This window comes from Harpia harpyja, chromosome 3 (genome assembly GCF_026419915.1).
Source record: "Harpia harpyja isolate bHarHar1 chromosome 3, bHarHar1 primary haplotype, whole genome shotgun sequence".
In the NCBI taxonomy this organism is placed as follows: Eukaryota; Metazoa; Chordata; class Aves; order Accipitriformes; family Accipitridae; genus Harpia; species Harpia harpyja.
In genome coordinates, this window is record NC_068942.1 from 33,718,789 (window position 1) to 33,741,903 (window position 23,115).

The 23,115-nt window shown below is 45.5% G+C and overlaps 2 long non-coding RNA genes across 2 annotated transcripts in view; both read left to right on the forward strand.

Annotated features, from left to right (window-relative positions):
• Nucleotides 1-1,849: 1,849 nt before the first annotated feature.
• LOC128139465 (uncharacterized) lies at nt 1,850-5,588 on the forward strand. Its single transcript, XR_008234400.1, has 4 exons — nt 1,850-2,289; nt 4,005-4,059; nt 4,367-4,538; nt 5,452-5,588. It is a non-coding gene; the product is annotated as an uncharacterized LOC128139465 (long non-coding RNA).
• Nucleotides 5,589-13,959: 8,371 nt separating this feature from the next.
• The window catches only part of LOC128139463 (uncharacterized), a 39,763-nt gene continuing 30,607 nt past the window's right edge, over nt 13,960-23,115 (forward strand). The window contains exons 1-2 of the long non-coding RNA XR_008234397.1: nt 13,960-14,576; nt 15,155-16,002. This is a non-coding gene — a long non-coding RNA (uncharacterized LOC128139463). The remainder of the gene's footprint in view (nt 14,577-15,154; nt 16,003-23,115) is intronic.

Below are 23,115 nucleotides of genomic sequence, written 5' to 3' on the forward strand. Positions count from 1 at the left end.
ATTCAGTGATGGTTTGCTTTAATGAAAAGGTAACACAGAGGCAGAAGATGATTTGTGTCGCATAGTAAAATGATGGCGAAGAGGCAATATGACTGCAGTCTGTAAAACCAACAGGGGTTTGCCCTGTGTGTTGGAAGGAATAATTTAAGCTAACAGTCAATCTTGGCACAAGAGCAGCAGGGCATAGACTGGTGATGAATACATTTAGGCTAGAAATTAGAAGAAACTTTTTAACTGTAGGAAAAGTGAGGCTCTGAAGCAGACTTCCTCTTACAGGATTTGGAACAGCAGAGTTTTGTTCCTGTCGAAAAACAGAGGCAAAAATATGACTAGTTTGAGATGGAGCCTAGTCTGGACAGGATATATTTACCTGTGGTAGAAGGAAACAGGGCTTGGGCAGTTCAGGGGGAGTCTTTGCATCCTGGGTTCTGTATTTTATCCCAGGATGAGCGAAGAGTGAATGAAGTTTCCCTGTGTCCCTGGAGATCTGAGTTTTACCTATATAAAGTAGAAATCACTCCACATTTGTGCTAAAGGGTGTGATTTGACCGTACTTGGTGCTGCACTTTGAGAGCTTGAGAGGAGAGGAAGCCATTTGGCTGGGGAGATGTTTGGTGAAGCAGGTGAGAGGAGTGTGCCAGCAGGTGGGAGTCTACCTGGCAGCAATGAAATGACAGGATTTCCAGAAATCTTTTTAATCACAGCATCCTTTGAGACCTCATGGAAGCACATGAACACGTGATAAATCGGAACTCGGTTCTCTCTAGAGAAATGGACCTGTGATGAGCCAGTGCATCACGGTGCATGATCCCTCTGGAGAGGGATGCCTAGGTGTGCTAGAAGAGTTCACCTCACCATCTTAATTATGTGGGGTTTTTTTTATTTTCCTTGTCCCTCTTTCTGTAGTTTCCTGTCTGCCTAGTTTTCTGATCACATCATGAAATTTCACAGCTCCCCATTTGTTAATGGGTATATTTATAATTGCTATAATACAATTTATAGGTGTTCAGTTTTATAAAAGGAGACACCTGAGCATGAGCCAAGGGCAGCCTAAGTACTTTTCTGATCTGAGGAAGTCAGGTGATTGTTCCTGGGAAGAAGACCAAATATTTCTTGTTTAGCAAATAATTTCTTTCCCAGGCAGAGCACATTAAAAAAAATTCCCCATTTATTCATGAACAATTTTGAGATAAAAATTAACAACCTCTAGAAATAGTGATCACAAGTCATGGTTCTGTTGCTGGTTTTGAGCAAAACCTTGCTTTAGTATGTCTTTGTCTACCACGAAGTGATTTCTAACCCACTGCAGGCATAGCATCTTCTCATACACTGTCACTTCCACCATTTTGAGGAATCAAGTAGGCTGACATTTGACTCAGAAGCACAGTTTGGTCATGTCTATGTGCTGGAAGTCTAGCAGGGTCATGAATATTACAGAAACAACAGTATCAAGCAGTCAGTTGGTTGAGTGCCTGCATCTTTCTCTTAAACTGTAGAAATGGACAAAGACACCATCTTTGTGTAATAACTCATTTTTCTGCCAGCCCTGGCGCCCCGATCAGAGGCATCATTCCAAGATGCCAAGTGCAACGTTTGGAACAGCACACTCTTGTTCTTGCGAAAAATCAAGCTTGAATGGCACAGAATAGGGCCATCTTTCACGAAGCAATGAAATGACTGCTTGTTAGCTGCTTCTCACAGGTCGCTTCTGTCAGGCAGCGAGAATGGATTCAAACTGGCTTGACATGGCCAGGGTGGTGAAACGCTGCACGGTGCTGCAAGGCGGGACACGTCACGGGGGGAACGTGTGGGGCGGTGGCGCAGCCGGGGGCCTTGTGGGCATCCAGGACCTTCGCCACCCTGCACGTCTGCTTGCTTCTCCTTAATGAGCCTCTAGTGCAAATGGTTGTGACCATTCCAGTCTCTCTTCTTTACTTTTGGATTTTTATGTGCATCCGTGTGTCCTGGTTTCGGCTGGGATAGAATTAATTGTCTTCCTAGTAGCTGGTGCAGTGCTATGTTTTGGGTTCAATATGAGAAGAATGTTGATAACACACTGATGTTTTCAGTTGTTGCTAAGTCGTGTTTAGACTAAGTCCAGGATTTTTCAGCTTCTGATGCCCAGCCAGCAAGAAGGCTGGGGGGGGCACAAGAAGTTGGGAGGGGACACAGCCAGGGCAGCTGACCCAAACTGGCCAAAGGGGTATTCCATACCATGTGATGTCATGCCCAGTATATAAATTGGGGGGATCGCTGCTCGGGAACTAACTGGGCATCAGTCGGCAAGTGGTGAGCAATTGCATTGTGCATCACTTGTTTTGTATATTCCAGTTCTTTTATTATTGTTGTTGTTGTTATTATTATTATTTTCTTCCTTTCTGTCCTGTTAAACTGTCTTTATCTCAACCCACGAATTTTACTTTATTTTTCCAATTCTCTCCCCCATCCCACTGGGCGGAGAGGGAGGAGTGACCGAGCAGCTGCGTGGTGCTTAGTTGCTGGCTGGGGTTAAACCACGACGCTGTGATACAGACTAAAGGCTTTGATGCTTGTGCTGGAATTTGGCTTGGTTTAAAGGAAGCCGCTCTTACAAGAGCATTCTGGTGTTGTGAGTAGTGCAAAAGATGTTTCACATAGTTAAATGCAGCGGCTCTTCTTGTCCTACTGCAGCTCTGATGCAAATGGCTAAAAGTGCTCCTGCACAGGTTGCACAGCAGAGAATGATGGCTTTCACTGGCTCTGAAATCATGTTTCTTGTGAGACGCTGTGACAATATGGAAAGAACACAGGTAGTATAGATATGTTATTTTGTGTGGTTTGCGTTACAGTGCATGTAGTGGTTCACAGAGCACAAATCGGAGAGATGCAAGAGGTCTGACTTTTTAATGGTATTTTGTATAAGTACTTTGAAAAAGATGGTAGTCAATCTCCATACAAAGTGGTCTAGCACCCATATTGTCTGCAAAGTTTTACCTGGAATATCTATTTAACTTGCAGAAACAATTAAAAAAAAAAAGATTCTGTATTAAAAACAGAAATGTGGGCTTTTAATTACTTTTGTCCCCTCTGGTCCCCTTGGACAATGAACACTAGCAGCACAAGTCCAGGGAGTCTGTTCCAGCATACTTTCACATTCCCCTGTAATATGTCTTCCCAAAACTTCTAACAGCTCCTTAGCAAGCCCACCTGAGGCTTCTTTCTGTGTACAGAGCAGTTAACATCATGTCCCTACTGTCAGTATTTGGACACTTCATCAGGTAATGATGCTCTGTAGTGCTGTTAAGAAGTGAAGATTCCCAGTCCTGTGACGTCCCGAGGTTTTTCATAAGCTGGGTCCTGTGTTCTCTGGGGAAATGAATCACTTCCTCCTGATTCCTCCTGGTCCAGCCTCAGTTTAGGGCTTTGTAATGCTTAGGAGACAGCGTCTTCTTCCTATTATTAAGGATGCATGCTGTCGATGCATTGCCCGTTGAAGTTGGAACTGGTTTCCGTAACGTAGGTCACAGTGCACAGGAGAGTGCGAAGTTGTGCTGGCCACCTCGCGTGCTGAGGTGGGGTCCAGTTCTTTCGGTGTCCCTGCCAACAGCGCTCAGGCAATGATGCGTCCGTGGCCTTTTGCTGCGGACCAGGGTCTGGGTTCTTAGGTCCCGGCTTCTAAGAATTGCTCGTCATGATACTGGATGATCCGGCAGTGATAGAAGTGTACTGAAACTATGGAGGTTAGACCTGACTTAACGGGTCAATAAAAACAAACATCCAGCTTGCTGCTTTCTGGCCATGTATTAATCAAACTAGAGAGCAGAGCTTTCCCACCAAGCCTCGTTTTGGAAGATGTAGATTCAGTACGCTGGCTTTTACATTTTTACATTAAAAGCAGCAAAATAGGATACAAAATGCTTCCTGCGGATGTCTGTGGGGTTTTTTTCCTGTAAGTAGATTGAATGTCATTTCTTTCTAGCATTTTTGTCCTTTTTCTGAGCAAAATTATTTTGTCTCTCATTTAGTCTGTTGCCATGTGCCTCCTATTTCAGCTGCTTGCTGTGATGAAGCACCACTTGGGTATGTTCTCAATGCTGACTCCACCAGGAGGAGGCCAGAAATCTCATTAAAGAATTGCAAAGAATTCATGAGGCTGAAATGTCTCTTGTAAATCCATTGGTGTCCATATATAATTTACTCTTCATGTTTCTCTTTTGAAGCTGTCCAATATCTTTGACAGTATCCTCCTTTCTTTAAAAACTTAAACGTGACCCTATATAGCTACTGATTCTTAGAACAGTGAAACCGTTTTCTCTTTCATGAATTTATAAAATGTTTTTAATTATAAATCAAATGATGACTAATTTCTTTTCCTTGGCAATCCAAGAGAAGAATCAGTCAATTGACCTCATGTACCTGGTGAAGCAGCATCCAAAGGAGAAGCAATATCCTCAGTTTAGGCAGCACCACTGAGCGTACTTGCTGCTTGCACATCTGCCAAACCACCAGCCCTTTGGTCAAGGGCCTAACTGAATTTCAGAAGGCATGGTATCACAAAGGTATTGCTCTCTATGCTTTGCTTTTCTACCTAAAACTTCCCTCAAAGGAAAAGTTTTATGTGGTAGCAGCAGTGACAGTTTTGGTAGAGAACAGCTGCTGCTCTTGAATGGTGTATGGCCAACCTGTCAAACTGAGGTCTTAACAACTCTGGCTTCCTCTTTTGTCCTTCACGGGGCAGCTCCTCCTCCTCAGCAGCACACGAAAGAAAGAACAAACCCACAAACTCAGCCGCAAGTAAGCCATCAGTCTAATGCAGACAGTGCAAGGTGTTAACCAGACCCTAAAGAAATGGGGCTTTATAGATCTTTGTAAACCTTAGGACAAGGAACAACAGGTTGGTTGCATAAAATGATCTCAACTTAAAATGAGAGGTGAGGGTTCCCTCTGAGAGAGAGAGCCTGTTAGCTGTGACTTCTTCCTGTGATTCGTATGAAAGGAGTCTGTGGCATCCTTCTGGTTACCAGTGAGGTACAAATCTAGATAATAAGAAGAAAGCAGTTCTAGCAGACGCAGCATGAGGCACAGGGTAGATGCTCTGCTTCACAGGAAAAATTCCTCCTGGCCAAGTCAGAGTTGTATTATTGGGGGAGTGCAAGCTGAGGTTGCCGAACCTGTGAAATGAATAATTTGGGGACCTTGCCCTTTTTCCTCTCCTCCTTTCTTATTGTCCGATCCTAATTCATGTCACGGTATCTGCATGCACATCATAGTTTCATCCCAAGAACTTGCTGTCCAGCTGTGGAGAGCGTCTAACATTGTCTGTCTTTGTGAGGAGATGGTAGGATTGTGTGTGTGCTCAAAAGAGCTGCCACATGCCACGTTTGTGCTGCAGCAGCTTATAACGAGGTAGACCTTAGTCATCCATCTGTCTCATAGAGGAACTTGCATATCTATTCTCCTCTTTTCCAAAAGAAACCGCAGGCAATTAAAATCATCCCGAGGTCTCCCTGGCTTCCTGCTTCTAATCTACATTCTCAAGAATGAATCAAAACCGTGAGAGGAAATTGTGTTTGGCCCTATACTTTTTAGAGGCCTGGGGCGGAAGAGCAGGGAAGAAAAGAAATGAGATATATTTATACACCAAAAAGTCAGAGTACGTTCATCTGACAATCCAAGACCTTACTTGAGCAGACACACCAATGTAAAGAATAGGTATGTGTGCATCGTGTCCCTTATTCTGCTTTCCTTAATAGGAGGCTACAATGCTGTAGCTGCTATTCCAAGTGACTTTAGTATGTTTTTTCCTATTTAATCTTATTCTTTTGCTGAAGTGTTTGGTATGCAGTTGGTTTTGTGTTAAAGCACATATTTTTGTAGTTCCTTTCTGGATTAAAAGAAGGAAAATGCAATGAAATAAGTTGTTGGTTTAGGCTAATGCGGGCGGGTTTGGTAGGCACTCACCACCTCTGCTGTTGTCGCTGGGCAGGCTCGTACCTCTGAAGGCAAGTGAATGTTAAGAAAACCTGGCGTAGGACTGTCCACCACTTGAGATTGTCCCTCTAAATGAAAAGAAGCTCTGGAAGTCAGCTTGCCTGTGATCATTTGCGCTGCTGAACAGCCAACAACAACAGAAAAAGCAAAGGAGTGACGTTCAGTGACTGGACTTTGGACTTGGAGTCCCCTCTCCGGACCCAAGTTAACAACCGCAGTCTGTTTTAGCTGCGGAGGCTGAAATGCTGCTGCATTAGCCCTCCTCCTGCCAGGGCTTCATGCTAAAACAACTGCTGAATGGGGCATATTTCTAGTCCACAGCTCTCTGTTTCAACACAGCTAGAAAGGAAACTGCAGAAGCCAAAAATAAGCTGCAGCAGCCGAGGAGCACATATATGTCCCTTGCAGCCATCCCGGCTCCGCCAGCAGCAAAGCCTCGGAGACCGTGAGACCGACAGCCGAAATTAGAAACCACTTTAGCCAAAAGGCAGCTCTGCCTTTGGCCACAAATCCTGTGAAATAGAAGTTTCCCTTTTGTTTATTCCCCTTTCAGGCTTCTTCTGCGGGCTGTTTGGTAGGAGTCAAGTCTCTGAGTGACGGACTGTTGTGTACAGTGCTTTAGTACAGCAGAGCCGTGATCTCCGTAAGGGCCCTTCACCGCAACTGTTGAACCAGGTGTCCTATTCAAAAATACTTGCAGCAAGCTCTTGGGTGAAAAACAATAGCATTTCTGTACTTTTATGTAAAGTTTCCAGGGAGCATGCTGATGTGAGTATTATACATGTTTACACAAAGGTGTGTAAGTGATGCATGAAACCAAGATTGCATTTCATCTACCAAGTGAGAAGAAGCTTAGCTATTTGAGGGTTTGGGGGGTTTTTGTCCTGATACTGATTGGACACTAAAGTAAGAAGGAATAGAGAAGAAATTCAGCTGGCTTCCTTGGTAAATCATGCCTGATGTTGTGATCAGGCAAGGTGACAGAATCTGAATATCCCCAAGCAGGTGTGAAAGCTCTGGCAAATGAGGAGGCAGATAATAGTAACAATTCTGGGAGCAGAAGAGATTGATTTTATTATTGGCTTGTCCTTGAAGATACCTCTCCCAGTGACAGCCTGATGAGTGTCACATGTGTTATCATTCCAGCCACTTTCCCACTTGTGTGCAAGGTGTAGGACGCTTTGAGTGCCCCTTGAAGTGTGAACGCACCGCTTGAACTGCTCCTTGCCTGCTTTCAGACATCCGTGTTCTTGCTGCCTCCAACAGGATCACACTGAAAATGTCCCGGATTATTTAGTAGAAACAGGGAACTAGTGAACCTCAGACTTCTCTTGTTCCTACAGGGCCATCAGTGCTGCTTGGTTTCTCTGCAAGATAAAGAATATATTTTCTTCTTTGAATATTTCACCTCTTTTTGCTGTTTTTTTGGTCTGTAGTCATCCTGCGCCAAACACCATGGTGTTCAAGCCAAAGCTTGGGAAATTACATGTGTTCAGCAGTGCTACGAACCAGCACATGGGGCAGTTTTCTGTTAACCCTAATGTCTCCAGTCAAAGGTTTTTATCTGAAAGGGTGAGAGGGAGACCAGAGGTGATCTTTTCTTGGACCGCCAGATGGAAAGCCAAAGTTTGTACTGTTGCAAGAAATTGCTCAAGCTTCTTCCTTGCCGCTATGCACACATCCATCTGAGAAAGGGCAGCGTGTCTGACAGAAGTGAAAAGATTAGTCCTGGAGGAGATTTAGCACAAAGCAGTTGGGTAGATTTATTAGGCATAGTCTCCAGTGTGAAACCGTCACATGAGCTTTGGAAGTGCGTGGCTGGCGCGGGAGACTGGTACTGCGTCCGTTACTTCTGCTTCGGGGTTGCCCATCAATTAAGACTGCAGACAAGCCGAGTGAAATAAGGCTTGCCGCTAAACAAATGGGGGCAATTTCCACCCCAGCTGCCTTGGAGGTGATGGCCCCTGACATGCTCTTCCCAAACTCAAGCTCGTAAGACAAAGGCTTCATTCACAAATGACCAAGCTGGCCTCCTTTCTCCCCAGCTACCTTCCCCCCATGAGCACTGCCCTATTCCCTTCTCCCTCTCCCCGCTGCCCCCAGCCGCCGGGGAAGCTCCCGGCAGCTCTGTCGCCGCATCCCCTGCCCTCACCCCCTTGTACAATGCATAAAACGTGGGTTGTCTGTTTTTCTGCTCCTTGACCCCCCCTTGCCTCTCAGATGATGGATGGGCTGCAAAACAGACACTGTGGAAGATAAATATGCGGGGGAAATTTCAGCGTGTGCCACAAAGTGGAGATGACTTGCTGAGATTCCCTGGCAGAGCAGCGAGCCGCTCCGCTGCCGCTCACCGCAACTGCTGGGGACAGACCTCGAGCGTTCCCTTGTGACTGCCCGCGACCTCCCTTTAGACTTATGTGCGGTCTTGGCACTCGTTATTGCTGCAGTCATGCCTGCAGTAATTGTATGTGCGAAGCACCTGAATGCCCTGTTCGCAGCACTGCCGCCAACATTAAAAGATATGGCTGACGATAAAAATCTCCATGCTAAAGGAGTGGGAAAGGCAACTGAAATGGTAGTGTTGTTATAAAACAGAGGATCCCACATATATCCAGATGGTAATTAAAATGCAGGAGGTTTCTGGAAGCAGCTCTGTTTTCTAAACATGAATTTGCTTTGTGTTGAATGTACTTTCTACAGCAGTAGCGACTATAACTGGTGAATGGAAAAGCAATTAGCACCCTTTCTGTGCACATGTTTAATAGATATGCAATGGTATTGAATACAATAGGCAGGTTTTTTGCAGCAGAAGCATGCTGCACAGAGATACCGGGCTGAACGTACGTACATACATGCATGCAATCAATATTTTCTGTGCTCCGTATGACTGTCCCTTACCCAGAACATATAGCCCCACATGTTCACCCACAGTGGACTAAGACATCGCTTGGGTCTTGAGCTTTTCCAGGCTCTGTGGCTTACTGAGGAGGGGTGAACTGCTCGCCAGGATGGCAGAGCCTGAGCTGTGCCATTGACATGGTTTGTGGCCTCAGGAGGCCGGTTGATCTCCTGCCACTTCGGTCCCTTTTGCCGCAAAGTGGAAATGAGGGTGCTTGCCTTGTCTTGTAGTGCTGTGGTGGAAATTTTCTGACGTGCTCGCGAATCTGCTGAATGGCCCAGCAAAACTGTAAAGGCAGAGCTGTCAGGCTTCCATGCCCAGTGTCCCCGTGTCCCCAGGCATCCTGGGGACAGAGCAGACAGGACAGGTTGCGGAAACTTGGAGGGCAGGATAGCTGGATGCCTTAGTATCTCACCTGATGTTGTTTGTAGAGCTCTGAACAGGCTTTCTCGGCAAGACCAGTGTGCTAAGAGAAACTGGTTTGAAGGGTTTCATCATCACACAGGGACCTAGCTTGTTTTACCCATAGCTTGCATGATTGGAAGGGACTAAAAGATGGACAACATAAGGTCTGTTATGCAGAACGTGTGATTTTTACCACCAAAGTCCCTTGTGGATTATTAAGCGCGTAGCCGTCATACCAGTGCTCTGGGTGACCTTCATTGGCTCTTGGTAGCTGCCCCAGGAGAGACCAAGGACTGAAAGGTGCTGGACACCCGAGCCAGCTCTCACCGACAGGACTTTCTGCCGGGTGGGAGATGGTGCCTGTTTTGGGGCTTAATGGGTCATCAGCCTCCAGGGCTGCGTCAGCAGCATGTTTCAATGACTCTGAAGTGAGGCATCAAAAGAAGCAAATGAATTTGTCATTGCAAATCAGAAATCGATTTCAAGGGTATAAATTGCAACTAGACTTGTAGCGTGAAAGGTATGGGCCAGCCCTCTCTTCGATTGTTAAGTGGGACTCTCCTTACTGGCACCCTTCTTGCTTCTGTTAGTTTCCATTTTCTTTCCCCTGCATGCCTTAATTAGGCATGTAGATGCATGTAGATTTGCATGTGTGTTTGCAGCCAAACAGAAGCCAGGCTGGTACTTGGGTTCATGCAGGCTGCCGAAGCCAGGACAGACACTCTGGGAGGTTTCTATTGATGCACAGAGTGTCTGCAGGTGCCTGCTTTTCTCCTGTTTTTTAACTGCTGAATTTTTCCTAGCAGTAGTGCAGTATTCTTTATTATCAGCCCATCACCCACTTGTGTTGCTAGTCCTGCTAGTTTATGAAAACAGATTTCTCTGTCTAATCTCCTCCTTACTGTGAAGGTCCAGTTGTTCTTTATTTCAGTGTACAATGTGTTACTGACTACAGCGATTTGGTAGTCCCTGTTCAATGCCCTAGTCTTAACCATGTTTTCAAAAAGAGGGAGAGAAAGAGGAAACCAAACTCTTATTTCACCTGTCTCTTGGAGAAATCATTGGGCAGTTGAGGCTATGTCTTTGAAAGCAAAGGGGCTGCTCAGCTCTCAAACATTAGCTCAGCATGGCTGAGCCAGGGCATAGGGAGATGTGCGAACACATTAATCATCGCAGGGCAGCTGCCAGCTCCCTGAATTTAATTGGGGCCTTCTAATATTTATGCTGTTTGGAGGGGTTTTTGGTACTGCTGATAAAGGATTTCATTCCTCTCTCATGAGGCCGTGCAGAGACAGCAGAGGTGTGAGCTTAATTCAAGGTTGCTGAATGACTTGCAGCTACTGGGGGAAATTATGTTACTCAGCATTGTTTTCCTTCTGAAACTGCTGCCTTAGCAGCATCTCGAGGAGTGTTGCATATTTGTCTCTTTAAATTTCCTGTTCCTCAGACCGCTCTATCTTCACAGTTTCTAGTCATTGCATTTTTATTAAAGATCTCCATGGAAGTAAGCAGTCTCGGAGGGCGCATCCTTCCAATATCCCCGTCTTCAGAGGAGGAAGCGGGAGTGGAAGTGTTTCTTAATAAGGGGAGGCGGGGGAGATTGGAAAGTAAGCTATTGCCAGTGTAATGTGTTGAAAAATCATTCGTCTGAACTCATTACGTCTCAAATGATAGACTTGAAAAGATTATTATTCCTAAAAGAGCTCCTTTCACTCACCATGATGTGTCCGTCTAGGGACATGCTTCGGTGCTCACTTGCAAACAAGCCACACACAGAACTGCAAATTTTCACGCCCCCATTTGCCTCTTTTACCCCTTCCCAGCTGTCGCTCACTGCCTTCTTCCCAGCAGGAAAAAGCAGGGATGTTTGTAGGAGGAGAAAGAGCAAAACAGGCTCATTCCCCAGTACTTGCAAGGTGACGGTGTCCTACTTAAGCTCTGCCTTCCCGTGGGGTGGCGGGTGAGATGGATTTTCCAGAGGGAGCTTTCTTCCAGCTTCACCCAGCAGCATCACTGCAAATACAATGAAAGAAATTTTCTGGAAACTGCCTTCTCCTTTTGCATCTAAAGTGTTGCAAACTCTATTACCAAGCACAGGCAAGACAGTGGAGCTGAATCTGGGTATTTATGCCAAGATATCTGCTTTGATTTACGTGGCATTGATCATCTCTTTATAATAGAGTTAATGTGAGGGTAATCTACACCCCTCAACATGGCTTGCTGCTGCATTGCTTTTGCATTCGGTTACTTTATCAGTAACCATGCGCAGCCCTTTGTCTACACTGAATATTCTTTGTAGGTCAGCTGCCATGCAGGGAGCCTACATGCGTGCAGTGCTTAGTTGGTCTCTCAGCTCTTTCCCATTCTCTGCTTTGTTTTGCTTACAGATCTCATCCTTTCCCTCCCATTTCTCCTTCCCAGGAGAAAGGCAAGACGATGATGATGATGCATCCTCTGCTAATGGACCCTGCTGAGACAGTGATTTTGGCTGCAAGGGAGACTTTACAGGTACCTTGCACTTCACTTACCAACCTTCCTCAGTGAAAAAAGGAAAGGAAGGATCACACACTTCCAGGGATTTGACCTTTTTCTTGGGACCTTTGCTGAAGCTCTTCATGCCCTGGCAATATCTGTAAATCAGCCTGGGCTTGGTTTTTACCCTGTGACCCCGCAGCATCTCCCACAATGCATAAGGCAGCGTGATAGGTCTATGTTGAATTCTCAGAGTTTCAGAGCAAAGAAAATAAACATGAAGGTGCTTAGCTGGGGGTTTTGTAAGGTGTTACATTAGCTGGGTTTCCAAACCCTCCTGAGCTGGAAGGGGCTTAATTCCTCCTAAAAATCTCATCCTTACCTAATACATGCTAGTTAGCAAACAATACTACAGACTTGATATGACTTCATATGATGAATGAGCAGGGGCTTATTGTTAGAGTCTAGGGATAATCTCCTCACCGTGCTTAAGCACCTTACTCCCTCTTACTTTCTGCGCTACTCTTCTTGCCATAATAATGCTAATAAATTTTTTTAAATGATAGTAAAGTTGACTCATATCCTGGGAAAAGTGCAGCTCAGACCTAGTTGATTAGTCAAATATTTTTAAATCTGTTTGGATTTACAGTAGTAAAAGGAAAGGCAAACAATAAGATCTCACTTTTGGTTTAATACCAGTGGAGGCTGTGGATGCAGTTCAAACTCTGCAAGGCTTCTGGTGGGAACGTTTCACAAAAGACACTTTGTCTCCTTTGGAACAAATGCCACCGCATAGTGGAATTTATTTCTTAATTATTTTTCCAGGGCCCCTCTGTTTCCAGCATGCTCACAAACACTTCACATAGAGATTTGCTTCTTTGGAATGGCATGAGGGAGGACCAGCAGTGGGGATTTGCTTTCTATGCATGGCATGGTTTGCCTCGTCTGCATGAGCTCTTTCTTGTTCCTAGGATACACTTGCTTGACTTAATTTATGGGCTTGCTTTATTATTTTTTCCCTTTGGCTGAGATCTGTTTTGACTTTCCCACTAAGCTCCTTTCTGAGCAGGGGCAAAACCAATAACACTGAATTTATTTAAGTGGAATTAAAGGGCAGTCCTTGTGCTGAGGCTGGGGCTGAGCTGCTAAAGCATGCTCAGCCTCCTGAGGTGCCAAAGAACCTCATGTTTCATTCAAAAGCCAACTGTGCTGAATAGCAGAGAGCCACTTCTAAGGACTGCAGTGGGGCTCTAACACCAGCAGCACAGGAAGAAAGATGGGGCTTTAGGAGGCAATAGGATATAAATTAAAAAGAGAAAAGAGTTGACCAACCACATTACATTAAGGGCCCAGCTAGTTTTGTTGCCCCAGAAGCAAGGTCTGGAATATGATGCAGTCCCTCTGCTCCTATGGTGCAATAGTGACTGTTAAAAATGGGTGGGATAGTTAATGCATATATAAACATTACGAGCCATTTTCATTAATAAAAATGAAAATCACCTTCTTCAGTAGCATTATGAATTGCAAAAAGGGATCTTTCTGTATTGAACCATCAACTGATGGTCCTTGAAAATTCAGCCCTTTGTGTCTTCGCAGATATTTTTCTTGTTCATGTGCTTGCTGTGTTTTGATTTTCCTTGTCCCCTTTTAAAATGAGAAGCAAACAAGCTTTCCTCAGAACTATATAGAAATGCAGAGACTAGACAAGAGAGCACAGTATAAAAGCGCGTGGCTTTCGTGAGCATACCGAGGGTACCAGGCATGTAAGAGGCACATCTAGCCCAGCAAACGAAGGTGTTTTTAATAGCACTCAGAGCAGCTCTGGTAACTGGTTCCTCAGTGTGACCCCGATGCTAACTCTCACGCAGCAGATTGAAAGCAATTAGCTGGAGGACAGTCTTTTGGTGTAGTGCCCATTGCAGTGGTGGGTGGAGAGAACTCTCCCTGTATGTGGGACAAGATCTCTTCCTTTTGTCCTGTTTTTTTTCTCCTAGAAGAGAAGAGCCAGAGGTAGAGTTCAAGAATTTACCTTTTTTCCCTCTTAACTGGTAGGCTAGAATAACTCTGAGAAACACTTTGAGAAAACGTGATTACGTCTGTTTATCAAAATTCAGTCTCTCTGCCTGATGCTAAATAAACAAGGCAACAGGTAAGGTGAGTTAATGAATCTTCCAGCCCTATCCTTGAAGGGGCACAGATGTTGGCTATGTGCAGCTGGGCTTGTGTTTGTCTCTTCTTATTAAAAAGGTTAGAAGGGGAATGAGAGGTATAATGTAACACATTATTTGTCTTGTAAGGAAAAAAATCCAGCATGGTTTCTAGAGTCTTCCCTGCATTTTCTACTTTATCTCTATTTGCTGAAGTCATTGTTGGTCCCAGGATTTTTACAAGTAGTGAAATTGAAAGCACACAAATAAGAAAGAAACTAGACAGAAAAAGAATGACTCCTGTTGTACTAGGTGGAGGTGAATTTAAAAAGATGATGGCTGGATACATTGCTGCTCCCTGAGGAAGAAAGCCCATTACTGCATTTGACTTTAGGGTACTGAGGATGTAGTGCTGGGCATTTTACTGTCTCCTCACATGTGCTCCAACTTGAATGCTGGGGATAATTATTCTTGATCATCAGCTGACAGGAATTACATTAGAGAACCTAAAGCCAGCTTTCCTCCAAGACAGTGCCCATACCATAAACCTATGAGGTGTCACAGCTGGCGTGCAGGTGTGTCTGCACAACAAGGCAGAGGAGTGACTTTGACACAGGCAGCCGGCCTGGGTAGCAAAAATGAAAATGTAGCATGAGAGGCGTCAGCATGGGCTAACAACCAAGGTAAAGACGTCAGTTTCCACGCACCGGTGTTTTGCTGGACCCTTCATCAGTGTGTGTTGTCTTTTTTTAAGTGTCTCTTCTGGTTAGAGAAAAGCTAACAGAGCCCAACCCCATGGCACAGCCAATCCTTTTCTTTCCTAAGGAGACCTTTCCAGTTGCTCTGACCAGCTGGCAGGTCAGTGGGGTGCTCAGAAATGGGTTGGGCCACACAGATGACACTCTTTTGTCATTCCTGAGTTAGCTATCAGTCCTGTGTACTGGTGCAGAGGAGTTTGTATGGTGGGCCTCCACCACCTAGACCACTGACAGACCTTGAGGGTGGGATTTTCATGATGAAGCATCGGGTCTTTGGATCAGAAAAGGTAATGGCAATCAGAGGACTGCAGTAGTTCATTGTTAGGAGCCACCGGCCAGATGAGGCTTACTTTAGGTGGGGGTTGTTGTCTGGGCATCTTTTGTGGGTTTGATTAGAAGCGCCCTTGATTTCTTCATTTAGCAATTTTAGCTGGGGGGCCCTTGTTATCCTTTTAGTCCACAAACTTACCCTTTCTTACAAAAGATTTCTTTTCCCTTCACAGAAAAAATTTCTACTCAGTGTCCTTCTGGTAATGAACACTGGGAAAGTGTCTCAAGCAACACACACCTGCGGCAGGAGAAGTAGCTGATGTTTCCTCCTGTTACTTCACTTTGACATGTCTTTGGTTCACCTAGATAATGTGATTTTTTTCCACATACTTCTCCTTCAAGAATTCACTGCTTGTCACACCTAATGATTTATTCACTCGTCAACCTTTTTTTAGGTTGACAAATATCCTGCAAAGATAAGGCACTGGCCTTTGAAAATATGGTGCCAGTAATTAAAATGAAGAATGCGTTACAGTATAAAGTAGAAATATGAGTCTAAAAGCCATACTGGTATTTTTAGTGATGGGAGTAATTGAGGATTTCAGTTTAATAATTCAGTGCAGCTGAGATTAATAAATGGTATGAGGTAGACATGGTCTTTCAGGAAGAAGGATTTCAGGGGTACAGTTAACAGTTTAATTTAGTATATCCTTAAAGATGCTGCTGGAATTGCTGTATAATAACTCGGCAGAGTCCTACAGTTTCTGAGCCTGTTTTGTAAAAGGAGGAATATGCATCCTGAGTGAGGATTATGCAAAGTGAAGGGGACCCATCTGAGAAGAAGCCAAAAAGCCTGGAAATCCCAGCCCTGGTGCTCGTTCCTGCCATAGTCTACAGCGAGTCCCTTCCCATTGCTATCGGTTTCTGCACAGGCGGCAGCGGAGGGGAGGCAGAGCAGGCTGCGGGGAGGACCAAAGTCCTGCCTGACCGTGAGCTCCCACAATGAAGAGCCTGTTTATGACACAGGCCCTCCAGGGTGGGCTGGAAGGAAATCCTCTCCTTGTTTCTTAAGGCTAAGTGGGTACAGAGAGTGGGGGGAGGACATCATCTGTGTAAGGGTGAAATATGGCAGGCCAGGGAGCAGTCCCACCTACTGTCTCCCACGGAGCTCTCCCCAGGTGCCAAGCTCTGGGTAGGCGCAGTGGTCATGGTCGCTTTTATCTATCATCTTCCTTCCTCCATCTCCCAAAAGCCTCAGGAGGTTTCAGGCCAGCTTCCCCCCTTATGGAACAGGTTTTAGGGCATCAGATCAGCTTCAAAATTAAAGGGCTGCATGTATCATTAGAGTCCAGTCCTGCAAATCTTACTTGAAAACACTGTAAACGGGCAGCTTCCCACCTGTAGTCCCATGGGGTTCATGACCTTGCTGTCTTTGCAAGTGCTGTGCCAGAGAGCATTTTCAGGTTGAACCCATTAGTTCTCATCATGTCCTGCTTGCACGGGAACTCTCCCGGTGTGGAAGCTGTGGGCTTCATCTGTTTATGTTCCTTGGCTCAGTAAAATCATTTGAAAGGATTAGGTCTGTGTAGCCAGCAGGGCCACTTGTCAGAGCAGTTTGCTGGGTGTCCCTTTAAGCATCATGGATACGTTTGATGAGAATTTTTCTCTTTATTATGCAAACACTACATCTGATAAATGATTGTGCTCTCCATTTAAGGTGTGAGGCCAGGCAGCGCTGAGCTGTGGCCAGGAGGCAGGTTTATAATCTTGCGTTCAGCTACAGAATAGCTCTGCTTTGGTGTTGTCCTCTAAAAATGGGCAAGATGTTGCTACCCTGCAAGGATGTGCTCATTCAGCGTTACAAAGCAAACTCGAAATCCAAAGCGGTCGCTAAGGGACAAGGACTTGGGAAATTTCCATCAACTGTGTTTTTTTTTCATGGCCTCTAGGAACGTGATATGTCATGCTGCCAGATGTAAGGCCTGTGGCATTCCCTTAGTGTCCTTCTGTACAGAGATTTGTCCCTGTCCATATGAAACTGGGCTGTGGTCTCTGGATCCCCTTGGCTGTTTAGGTGCCCGTACAGTCTGAGCTGCATCCCTCTTCATGGCCAAAATGTGTCAGCGAGTCTCTTCAGGCACAAACCTGAGGGTTCTTGTGTTTCTGTCCTCTGGGCTCAATTTTTTGCTACTTCTAACTAGAATAGTCCCAAAAGAGCTGCGTGTGGTGTGCCCAGGCAGCTCCTCCGTGCCCCGAGCTGGCTGCAGGTGGGGAGTCCGCTCACAGCTGGGTGCGGGCTGGTCCTGAGATACCCTCTGCTTCCATGTTTGTGTCTCCCCAAAACAGCTGCCTTCCCTGGTTACAATGAGGCTGTCATCCTGTCTGAAGAGACTCTGAAGGTAATAACCACGCCATGATCAGAAGCTGGCCCTGGACCGGCCATTTTACTCCCCTGCCGAAAGGTAAAAACATCCGTCAGCTACATTCAGTTCAGATCCTGATTCAGCAAGACACCTTAAGCATGTGAACAGTCCCCTGGGCTTCTTCCTGCTCTAGTGCTGGTGTCGACAGGGTTAAACTCAGCTGCTTTATCCTGTTACATTCAGACACTGGAAAAACCTCATTTCCTGACTGTATGTTAGGTAGGAGAGTTACACTGCAGACGTATATTACAGCTGGAATGCATGTGTTGTGTGAAATGTACTGCCCTGACTTTGCAGTGTTGATTATACATGTGGAAATTATTCAAGGTTTCTCCCATTTGCTGTTCATTGTATACCTTGCGTATACCCCTAACTTTCTGTTGACAGTGATGGATGAGAAGAGCCTTCAAGCTCTCTGGCCACACTTTGAAGTCATGGAGTGATCCTACACGAGTGGTCAATTAGTTTGTGCATAATGTACAGCTTAACAACTTTCTATACTTCTGTTTCTCATTTCGGTTTCTAGGATAACCTGAAATTATATGGGAAGGTTGAGGGGAGACAGTTGTAGCTACTCAGATAGTAAGATCAATGAAACCAGTGATGGGCGGGAGAGAGGAAAACTGGGTCCTGAATCTTTTAGGGAGAATCTTCCCCTCTCTCCTTGCAGTGCCAGATTCAGTCACAGGCTGTTTGGTTGGTTTTTAATCGTCTGCCTGGCTGTGATTTTTTTTTTTTTTTTTTCCCTCATTAGCTTTACCTTTATGATATCATGACAAATTTCAAAGAAAATAATGTTTTCAATCCAGGATCAAATACCTCAGCTTCCTCTAAATCAAAATTTGCCTAGCACTAAAGACTACAGTCTAGAAACTCTCTGTAAAAATCAGTAATCAGTAAAGAGGCACCACAGTATTCTTAGGGGGAGTTTCTGATCTTTTTTACAGTTTAATACTGTCTAGGACACCTGATAAACTGGAAGCAGCAAGTACATTAAATACAGCGCAATGGCTTATACAGAACAGGCCAGGGTTTCTGGTTTACTCATTTTATCAGTTTAAATCCCATGGTGTTTTCCCCTTATTGCTACAGCAGGTACCCTTAGGCTACACAGTGCCATCTTAACCCTTAAGCATGAAAATCACACTGTTTCCATTTTGTTCCTAGACTGTGCTGCCTAAGTGCTGGTGCATTATTCAGATTTGAACAGATACGGACTGAACTATGTTTTGATTTGACCTGGCCTGCATTGCACTGCTTGCCAAAATACTGAATAAGCCTTCATCAAGGAGGCAGGTAACAGCCTCAAGTGGCCCGCTCTCCTGTTCTCAGGATCAACAACCAGGTTTTATTGTTAAGGTTATTGCTGTTATCGTAGGAGCATAGAAACCTGCTCATTAACCCCAACTCTGGTGTGCTGGAGCTGTGCAAGCATGGGACAGAGCTGACCGCTGCCCCTGGGAGCCCTCAGCCCGAGCTGAGTGCCCTGGTGCTCTCTCGGCAGAGCAGCCACCCAACTCCTCTCCAGACTTTGCTGCTGTGTTAGGCCCACAGTATAGACAATAGCAGAGAGGAGAGTCTGAAAGAAAAACAGTGATGCTATTACTATTTAAATTAAAACAACTATTTAAATGAAACTATCTATACCCTCTGATTCATGCTTGGCAATAGTGATCTTGGCCACTGTTTGTGTGCAGTACTTCTGGCCCACAGATGATACCATGCAACTTTGTTTAGGCGTAGAGATCTTAACCATCCTGTTATACCATTGCAGTCTTCCATGTAGGTGCATGTATTTTTGTCTCTTTGCCAAAAAGAGCATTTCTTCTAAATATTGCCACTAAAAAAACCCACCTTAAACTTGCAAACATGCATGGAACAGAAACACCACAATGGAGATTTTCACCACCTCCGTGCAGGTATTACGAGCCTCTCTGCTCATTTAGCTTCTGAGACTGTTGATTTGAACTCCAATTAATTTCTGTAAAGACCACAAATCAAGTCCTGTCATAACTAGAGAGCATGGTGCAATATCATTATTGCTTACCTCTGAATGAACCTGAAAAGCAAGGTGATCAATCCAGACATAATTGCCAGTGTCACCCGTTAATTGTTCCTGAGTGACCGAGGGCCTCTTCCACTGGCAGCCTGTCAGTCTCAGAAACAGCAATGCAATGTGGCAGCCCTTGGGTGGGATGAAAACACCCTTTCGAGCAAATGTCAATTATTAACAGTAGGCTGTTCTTTCGGTGTTTTGGTGCACACCTCTAATTTCACCATGACCAGATGGAGATGCCCTGTGCAGTCTGTACCTCCCTGGGTATGGCCAGGATCAACCAGTCTTGGCTAAACCCTGCTTCAGCCATATGCTTAAGCAGGTACTTGGAGTAAAGCATGAGTTTAAGTCCCACTGAACTCAAAATTAGTCAAGACACTTGAGGGCTTTATTTAAAAATTCCCTCAATAAGCCCCATCCTTGCTCGGTTCTTAATCACACAAGTTGCATGGGAAAGCAGTCACATCGAAGCAGCACCTGGGCTGCTAGAAAATTAACACATGAAGAACACAGTATATGTAGAAGGTTTTAAAATATTTTTGCCACCTTTCAGAATGAGGGCTGGCCTTAGTAACCATGAAGTTAACTCCAGCTAATTCCAGCACTGATCTCTGTGAACCCCCGTGTCTCCATCTGTACAATGGAACGAAGAGCATAAGGGGCTTTTTAGGAAAGTGGTTTCACAGTAACCCGTGTTACTCTCTGTAAGCTTTTGGGTTGATTTCGCATTTAACCTTTTTCCATCCTTCCGTCTGTTGAACACAAATCATTCATGCCCAAGGCTTACAGAGCAAAGGTCACTTTTTCATAACATGACTGTTAAAACCCCTCAGATTATGTCATGTGGCTTCAGTTTAAATGTAGTTCCCAGCTAATTAGTCTGGTAAAGTATCTATATTTGCAAACAAAGAATAACTATAATATTATCCCAGTGGAGATCAGCAAAGGAATTTGGGGAATGCAAATGTTGATAATTGTAGTTCCTGCGCCATAGTTAGCCAGAGCAGACAGACGGCTGCCCTTAAGCAGACCTCTCTTGGTGCCAAGAGTGTTCCACATGGGACAAAAGGCAGTAGAACTGACTGCAGGATGAGAGGCCAGATTCTGATGTCCCACCTCATTTTATGTGGTCCTTTCTCAGTTAAAGTTATCATGGGACATTTCCCAAAGAAAGACCAGGAAGATTCCCAGGAATCTTAAGTAGATGGAGACCAGGATATTTAATTTCTTTTCTGAGAAGGGGCTGTAATTATTCTTTCCTTTTTCCTTTGTTTCTTTTTTTTTTAACCTGTGCTTGAGTTGCTAACTAACTAATATCAGTACGGTAATTCTGCCTGACTATAAAGGTATTCCTGTGTGTGCATTTAGGTGCTTTTGGTATCTTGAAGAACTGTGTGTTTTTAACACTTGCCATTCCTCTGGCTTGGAAAGTAAAGATAACCTTGTTTCTCTTCTTTAAAAACAAACACCACTACCACCACCACCACCTCAACCCTGATGATAGCTACTGTTTTGGCTTTGTTTGCATTGAGCTTTTATTCCATAACATAGATTTTACAAAGCATAGGATGATCTGCATGTCCCAGATGACGAACGGTACTGTGCCACTTAGATTGTGTTTTCAGAAGGATGTAAAGGGCCCATCAGACTGAACTATGAGCAACATCAGCATTATTTTTAGTGGACTTACAGACTCTTGAAGGTAAACCAAGCTTTTTCATAGAAATGACTTCAAAAACCTGTGAACCCTGGGGCTTTTTTGTGTGTGTGTTTTCTGGCTCTGCATTGAGAACCTGCGTGCTGCTGGTGGCTTCAGGCTGGTCATCCAGAGGTGCCGGCTTTCAGCTTGCTTTGCTCTCCGAACTCACCGGGCACTTTCCCTGACACTAGCGCAAGGTCAAAGACTCGTCTGTACAGGGAGGCAATGAATGAAGCACGCCAGCAGGCAGTCTTAGTGACAGAGGTAGAAACAGGGAGAAATATGGCTTGAATAGACCCAGTAACAAGCTTTCGAGGTGGCTTAAATGCTGCTGTCCCCATCACAGTCAGTCTCGCTCGGCTTTTGCTCTTGCAGTCTGAGCGTAGACATGGGCCTCTGCAAGAGGTTCGTCTCAACCTGATGCTCCTTAATCACCTATTTTATTGGAACGCAAAAAAAAGAGCATGTTGCAGATCGCCTTTGTATCGTCTTGCCTCCAACAGAGGAAGAGGGGATCTCGTTCGCGCCCCAGTGCCGCCAGAGCAACCCCACTGGTGTTGATAGCACGCGAGGAGTCCGCCGCCAGCTCCGTGCCCTTGGGTGAAGCTCTGGATCCTGAACTCGCAGCCCTGAAGCACTGACTCCAGCCTGCACGTGTGCTCCCAGGCGCTCATCTGCCTCCCCTCCTTGCCAGGCTTTGGGTATAACCTCAATAGGAACTGACACTCTCCCGATGGCCACATCAAATCTCTTTAAGGCACTGGAAGCTGAATGCCGGCTGAGAGGGCTCCCCTGGCTGACAGGCTTCACCCCCTTCTTTCACTAAGCCTTAAATAATGAAATCTTCCGGCAAAACAAAGAAGTTTAAGGATGTACAGCATTCCTCATTTCCTCTTTCCTTAGAAGGCATTTCATCAGGCAACTTTCTGGGGAAGTTGATTTAATTATACAAATGTAAAGTGCTACTTATCATTCAATACCTCTCTAGCCTTTATGCATAAAAACGGACTCCAAGCAGGGAAATAACTGGAGCGGATGTGTGCACGTGTAGTATCCCAGTGTAGTATCCCAGTATAGTCAGTGTGCGCTACAATATGGTGGTGCTTCATACACCAGTTCCTGTAGAGCGAGCTGGCCGAAGACTGGTACAGGTAAAGGCTAGTTTCTCCTTCCTCTGCGTGGTTGCGATTTCTGGTGACTTTCCGTGCATTTGCAGTGAACATGAAGATAGTTGGGTTTCTAAGGCTGTGAAATACTTTGCACTGAGAGGTGTGAACATGGGCTGATGAAGAAACGTAGTGCTGTGAAAAGATGCCAAAAGTGACCACTACAACTCTTTACCCAAAAGCAGTGGCACGGCTGAGCCCTGTTTGTACCCTGGCGTGCCAGAGGGGGAAAGGAGATGGGGTTCAGGCACTGGCTCAGCAGACACCTTCCCACAGTGCCCAGCCTGCCACGGAGAGCGGCGTGGGGACATCACAGGCTTCCCAGGGACTCATCTTCCCCTGATGCCAACCCCTGCTATATAGCAGGAGGCAGGGAGGGTTTTGCTTCCCAGCTCATCAAAGCCCAACACCTTCTGTCCTGAGTAGATCAACGGGGCAGCATCCTGCCGGCAGGACCCGCAGCTCTGGCTGCTTTGAAGGAAGATGCAGCTCCCTCAAGGGGACATTTTTCCTGCCCCCGGCTCGTGGTCGGCTTGAAGCCCTGAAGCCTGGGAGCTGACGAAGCTTGTAATTTCATCTCAGCTGGCAGAGCTGCAGATACCGTTCTGCATCACCTTGATGCCGGATCTTTGTTTAAAGCTTGCCTGCATGCTTTACCTCCCTAATAGCTGATGGCTGTCACAGGTCACAGAAATCGTCTGCTAGAGCGATACTCAACCTGTGTCCCTAGTGCCTGCAGCACGTCTTGCGCAGCCTGGCAGCAGCTCCCCTCACATCTGCCGTTTGTGAGGCAGGCAGAGAGCTGATCACAGGAGGCTGCGGGGGAGAACAACGCCAGGCAGAGGAGTCA